We start from the raw sequence: 7,574 nt of genomic DNA on the forward strand, positions 1-7,574 counted from the left end.
TGAAACCTTAAATTAAAGTGAATAAATGAAGACTCAGCACACCACTTCTGAAAGATTGCCGACCCCTGGTATATATCATAAACCAATACAGGAAGATGAAACAAATATAGGTCATATATCTCCATAGGGAAGAGATAACTGAGATGCCCCTACAATATTCTCTATTTTTCAGGTTAATGAAGATGAAAAAGATCACTACAGCTAGTTGAAAAGTTATTCTAATGCTAAACCATGAATTTTTTTTTACTTTTTTTTTTTTTTTTTTTTTTTTACTATTCCCCTCCCTACCTTCAAGTTTCCAACCAGCAGTAAAGCTGGTCAAAAAAAAAAAAAAAAAAAAAAGTTGAAGTGTTTTCCAATTAAAATGTTCATGGAAAACATTTAGATTTTTAATCTAAATTAAATTAAATTAAATTAAGACTGGTATTTTTGAAGACCAATATTGGGAGTCATATTTTTCATTAATGAAGTCCTGTTAGCTAACATAAGACACAGGACTTCCACATGCTCTTGGTTAAAGAAGAAAGCTAACAGTGTTTGTTTATAAAGTTATGCTTGTCTGCGGATAGTCACTGCAAAGGAAGGGAGTGCTAAGAGTGAGATTTTCTGTACCATGTGTGCTGAATTACCCTGGCTGGACTACTGGATCTTTATTATTCTGGTCTCACTTGATATTATCATTCATCAATGGGATATAAAGTGTTAATAAATGAACACTAGATATTATGAGCATGTTACAAACAGGATTAGTGTTATGAATGGTAATAAACACATCAGTAGAATTTGTTATAAGCCACGGTTGTAAAAACACTAATGACCTGTTTGCCTCCAACAAGTTCTAGAAATGGATTAACCCTTGGTAATTTATTAAACCTTTATAAATCATTTATTAATGGAAGGTTAATATAAAGGATGGCCATTAGTCCACTATCCTTAAAAATTATGTGATTCCAATTTAGGCTGCCACCTGAAATACACTCTGATCATCAAAATCCTGAGAATAAAATTGAAGACTGTTGTGCATTAGGGATTAAGGCAGTTTCTGACAAAGATTTGTCTTCACAGATGTACAGATTCACAGACTGAATGGCCAAAAGGCACCATTAAAATCTTTTTTGTAACATAGGCAGTGGAATTTCACCTAGTGATCCCTTCATTGAGTCCAATAACAAGCAGAGTGTGGACAGCTATACTTGATTTAAAAGACTGCAAGTGATAAAACATTTACTGCATCTCTTGGTAAATCTCTTTCAGTGGTTAATTACCATCACTATTCAAAATTCACACCTTATTTCTAGTTTGAATTTTTCAGGCTTCAATTCCACCCACTGGATCTTGCTTTTCTTTTGTCTGCCAGATTAGAGAAATCTACCACGTTCCAGGAGATGCGGAGTGTAACTCTAGGAGGGTGACCTGCTGGGTTTCCTGGCCTGAAAAGGGAAACTACATTTTGGGAGAGAGGTTCACTGAGAAGGGACAGAGGCTGCCCATTTACTAACCATTTGCTGACGATGCTGCTAATTATTGGGCATGAGACTACTAAAGGAAAGGTTTGATCATTTCTTAGAACTTTTATTGGTCAAGAGACAAATACTATGGTTGCCTATTTGGCAGCCAGTAAGTCTACAAGACAGCAAAAGTCTGACGTAGAGAGGGAACACTGAATATTTCAGATGGATACCTGGCCTGGCTTTGGGTAGGGAATGAAGCACTAGGGAACACCTTTGATGCTCGCATTAAAGCTGGTCACAAAAAATTGTCAAAATGTTTTCCAATAAAAACGTTCATGGAAAACATTTAGATTTTTAATCTAAATAACATTAAATGAAATTTCTTATTGATGCTGGCTCATGCGGTATGTAAGGGTATCCTTTTCACATTAGGCATTATTGGATATTTGGAGTCAGGCACACATGGTCCACTAAACATGAGATTGGACTACTAGTACTGGGAGCCAATTAAGGATGAACCACACTGGGCAGCATGTGATACTGTGAGTGTATATAAGCGAGAAAGATAAGAAAATAAAGGAAGAACCCATGAAATTCTGTCAAAAACGGATTTGCCAGCATCACACAAAGCATAACGCAGGCCGGGGAGAAAACAAGCATCATTCTCCACTTCCATTAGTTTCATATATGCAGGTAATGGGATATTTATACACATTTCATAGATAGAGGTATGTTACCTTTTTTGAGGTGAGGATAGAAACACCAGGGTACATTTGGGTACTTTGCATCAAAACAACATCCCCTACTTTCGCATTCTTTTACTGAAATGCCTGAATAACCACAGTTCTTTCTTTCTTTTACCTTCATAGCACATTGACGGGTACCTGTTAAAGACAAAGTCCAAGATTTTGTGTATTGTCCTATTAATGGTTAGTTTTTGGTACTCTGCTCATTCAAATTATTAGCTTAATAGTGGAGTCATTTATCTCCTACACTTTCAGAAGTTAAAATTTATAGCTCTCTCAATATGGAATCCCCTAAATGTAAACACCCTACCAGTAGAAAAACTGGGAAATTGTGAAATGAAATCTCAGTTCTTACAAGTAAAACCTGACAAACTAGAATATTGTAGAGTGGAATTTTGCAGAGGGTCTTAGAGAATTGGATGCCCAGCTCCGATTGCTTTAGTGCATTGGAATATCAACCGCAGTCCATTGAGGTAAGAGTTGAAATCATGCTCTCCTCAATTCCAGTGTAATCCACCTTTCACCACTAAACTACAAGTATTAAGCTCCCCCCTTCCACTCACATTGCAGTGCTGTGACTGGGCTCGGCAGCGAAACACACAGCCGGATTCAGCAGAAATGTGAAACGTCATGGCGAATCCAGCACGCTTGAGAGCTCTGCTGTTTCCTTTTCCTGCCTGGAACCCGTAAAGCACTGTTTTCCCAGGAAAGTTCCTGTTGAGAGTAGTTTACCTGCTCCTATGGCTCACACTAAGGCTAAGTCTGGTATTCTTGAAGACAAATATTGGAGTCATCTTTCTCAATACTGAAATCCCGTTGGCTAACATAAACATTGAATTGCAATGCCAAAGAAAATTAAAAGAATGCCATGATTGTGTATTTAAAATGCGAACCCTACAAACAAATTGGTGACCCTAAAAAGGTCTGTTACTGCCTTGAAATCAGCGCAAACACAGAATCCGGCTGATGCATCTTTACCAAATGACCCATTAGCCCATTCCTTTCTGCTATTTAAAATGGGTGGCTGGCAGGATATGATCAAATTATGCACCAATACATTTAATACATGCTACATTACTATTCTGTATTCTTCATTCATATTATATGAAATACGAACATAAAATCCTACTACTACACGTCTTCCAAACATTCTTGGTTAGAGAAGGAAACTAAGAATGTTGGTTTACAAAGTTCTGCTTCTCTGGGGATAGTCACTGTAAGGGAAGGGAGTGCTAAGAGTGAGTTTTTCTGTACTATGTGTGTTGAATTGACCTGTCTGGACTACTGGATATTTATTATTCTGGTCTTACTTGATGTTTTCTTTTATCAATGGCAAATAAAGTGTTAATAAATGAATACTAGCTATTATGTGCATGTTACAAACCGGATTAGTCTTATGGATAGTTATAAACACATCACTAGAAGTTGTTATAAGCCACGGTTATAAACAAACTAATGACCTGTTTGGCTCCAACAACTTGAAAAAATGGATGAACCCTTTGTAATTTACTAACCCTTTATAAACCATTTATGAATGGAATGTTAATGTAAAGGATGACCATTAGTTCACTATAGTTAAAAATTATGTTGTTTCAATTTAAATGCCACCTGAAATATGCTATGGTCATCAAAATCTGTGAATAAATTTGAAGTCTGTTCTGCATTAGGAGCTAAGACAAAGGTTTGCCTCCACAGATGTACAGACTCACAGACTGAATGGCCGAAAGGCACCATTAAAACCCTCTGTGTAACATAGGCCCTAGAATTTCACTTAGTGCAGTGGTTCTGAAATGAGGGCCGCCACTTTTTCAGTGAAAGCCCCTGGCGGGCTGGGCCAGTTTGTTTACCTGCCGCATCCGCGGGTTCGGACGATCGCAGCTCCCACTGGCCATGATTCGCTGCTCCAGGCCAATGGGGGCTTTGGGAAGCGGTGGCCAGCACATCCCTCGGCCCACGCCACTTCCTTCAGTCTCCATTGGCCTGGAGCGGCGAACCATTCCAGGAGATCTAGAGTGTTGACCTGCTGGGTTTCCTGGCCTGAAATGGGAAACTCTACATTTTGGGAGAGAGGTTTACTGAGAAGGGACAGAGGCTGCCCATTTAATAACAATTTCCTGATGATGCTTCTAATTACTGGGCATGAGTCGGTTTCTACTTCAGGAAAGGTTTGATCAGTTCTTAGAACTTCCATTGGAGAAGCTACAAATTCTACAGTTGCCTATTTGGCAACCAGTATCTCTGAGATCAAAAGTCTGATGTAGGGAGAGAACACTGGAAACCAAGAATATTTCCCATAGATACATTACCTTGCTTTGAGTAGGGAATGAAGCATGGTCATATGAAGTCAATAGAAGTTTTGTATTGGCTCATACATCATCACTTTGGGATGAAATGTTAATTGTACTTACTTGGTATTTCACCTCCTTCAATCAGGATTCTGCATTCCAATACCAGGACAATCGCCAGTAACCAAAACCCCTTCTCTTCCATTTCAGTTTGTAATCTTCAGCCTATAGATTCTTCTGAAAAATTTAAATGTAGGATGAAAATCTTTCACATCTAGAGGGGCTCATTGCATATCCTCAGGTATATCTGTGAATTAAAGGCTTGATCAAAAAGCTCATTGAAGTCAATGGAGCAAGGACAGGTCTGTCTCCCAAGATCTGTGAGAGTGAGGGATCATCTTTCAGGATACAACCGCACTTGCTCCAATCCCTCAGACAGAGACATTCACCTACAAGATATCTATCAAGCATTCTTAAAACTACAATACTCACCTGCTGAAGTGAAAAAACAAGTTGACAGAGCCAGAAGAGTATCCAGAAGTCACCCTCTACAGGACAGGCCCAACAAAGAAAATAACAGAACACCACTAGCTATTACCTTCAGCCCCCAACTAAAACCTCTTCAGTGCATCATCAAAGATCTACAACCTATCCTGAAAGATGATCCCTCACTTTCACAGATCTTGGGAGACAGACCTGTCCTCACTTACAGACAGCCCCCAAACCTGAAGCAAATACTCATCAGCAACCACACACCACAGAACAAAAACACTAACCCAGGAACCTATCCTTGCAACAAAGACTGATGCCAACTCTGTCCACATAGCTATTCAAGTGACATCATCATAGGACCTAATCACATCAGCCATGCTATCAGGGCCTCATTCACCTGCACAGCTACCAGTGTGCTATATGCCATCATGTGCCAGCAATGCCCCGCTGCCATGTAAATTGGCCAAACCGGACAGTCTCTGTGCAAAAGAATAAATGGACACAAATCTGACATCAGGAATCATAACATTCAAAAACCAGTAGGAGAACACTTCAAACTCTCTGGTCACTCAGTAACAGATTTAAAAGTGGCAATCTTGCAACAGAAAAGCTTCAAAAACAGACTCCAAAGAGAAACTGCTGAACTTGAATTAATATGCAAACTAGATACCATCAATTTAGGCTTGAATAGAGACTGGGAATGGCTGAGCCATTGCACACATTGAATCTATTTCCCCATGTTAAGTATCCTCACACCTTCTTGTCAAACTGTCTGATATGGGCCATCTTGATTATCACTACAAACATTTTTTCTCTCCTGCTGATAATTGCTCATCTTAATTAATTAGCCTCTTAGATTTGGTAGGGCAACTCCCGCCTTTTCATGTTCTCTGTATGTGTATATATATCTCCTTACTATATGTTCTATTCTATGCATCCGATGAATTGAGATGTAACCCACAAAAGCTTATGCTCAAATAAATTTGTTAGTCTCTAAGGTGCCACTAGTACTCCTGTTCTTTTATCAGTTTCTAGATTCTGATTACATTTTCCAGACAATGATCCATCTATTGCATGTATATCTTTTCACTCCATCTACACTACAAAAATATCCATGTTTAAACATGGTTGTGTAATAAACATGGTTGTGACTAAGCTGTCTTATAGTGTGTAGTTTCTTCTCTGTGTTGACATTTAAAACCTATTTTTATAACTATGCTAGAGAGAAAACCATGTTTTAATCCTAGTAGATACATATGAGATGATTTTTTTCTCAAATTAATTATACACCAGAGTAACTGTTGGCTTCAGCAGGGTTACCCCTAATGTACATGGGGTTGTCTACACTTATACTGCTGCAGCAGCACAGCTGCACTGCTGTGGCACTTAGCGAAGATGCTACCTAGCCAACAGGACACCCTTTCTCGTTGGCATAGGAACTCCACCTCCCCTAATGCCAGTAGCTTGGTCAATAGGAGAAGCCCTCCCATCAACATAGCACTGACTGCACTAGGAGTTAGATCGGTCTAATGATGTTAGTCACAGATGTGACTTTTCCACACTCCCGAGCAATGTAGTTATACAGACGTACATTTGTAGTGTAGATCAGGGCTTAAGGAAGAGCAGAATCAGGCATAATTTCAACTGTCATAGTGTTGCTGGGGTTCTCAGGGCTACCAGGTATCCTGATGCAGAGCTAAGAGCTGAGCCCCTGCTAGAGCCCAGGAGCCTCCAGTTCTGTGGCAGGGAGCTTGGAAGCCTTGAGGACCCAGACTCTAGGGCAGTCTACATGGCAGGGTTGCTCTGGAACCACAAACCCTGGAAACACTGCAGTCCCCAGTCACAAGTCATTCCACATAGTGAGGTTGCCCCATAGCCACGGAGGCCAGAAACCTTCCTGTAACCAATTCCAAGGCAGTCCATGTGGCAGAGCTGCCCCACAGCCATGAACCCTGGAAGCCCAGATTCCCCAGCAGCTCATCATGTGAGCTGGCAGGAAACCAGCCAAAGTGCCATCAGATCCCTGCCCGTGTTTCGTCAGGAGTTTGTTGAAACTGAGATGTTTTCACAAATGTTGTTTTGACAAATTGGCATTTTCCTAATAAAAATCTGTTTCCCTGGAAAATTCCTGACCAGCTCTGGTCCAAACACATTACATCTCCTGGTTCTCCTTTATCCACTAATTTGTTAACATCCTAAAAAGAATTATAATAGGTTAGAAAGATAATTTTCCCTTGCAGGAGCTCCGCTGGTCCTCTCTTTATACTATCATTAGAGCCCTACCAAATTCACGGCCATGAAAGACGCATCACTGACCGTGAAATCTGGTCTTCTTCTGTGAAATCTAGTCATTTGTGTGCTTTTACCCCATACTATTCAATTTCATGGGGGAGACCAGCATTTGCAAATTGGGGGTCCTGACTCAAAAGGGAGTTTCAGGGGGGTTGCAAAGTTATTTTAGGGGTGGGTCACGGTATTGCCACCCTTACTTCTGCATTGCCTTCAGAGATGGGCGGACAGAAAGTGACAGCTGTTGTCAAGTGCCCAGCTCTGAAGGCAGTGCCCCATCAGCACAGAAGTAAGGGTGGAAATACCATACC

Source organism: Trachemys scripta, chromosome 1 (assembly GCF_013100865.1).
Source record: "Trachemys scripta elegans isolate TJP31775 chromosome 1, CAS_Tse_1.0, whole genome shotgun sequence".
Classification (NCBI taxonomy): Eukaryota; Metazoa; Chordata; order Testudines; family Emydidae; genus Trachemys; species Trachemys scripta.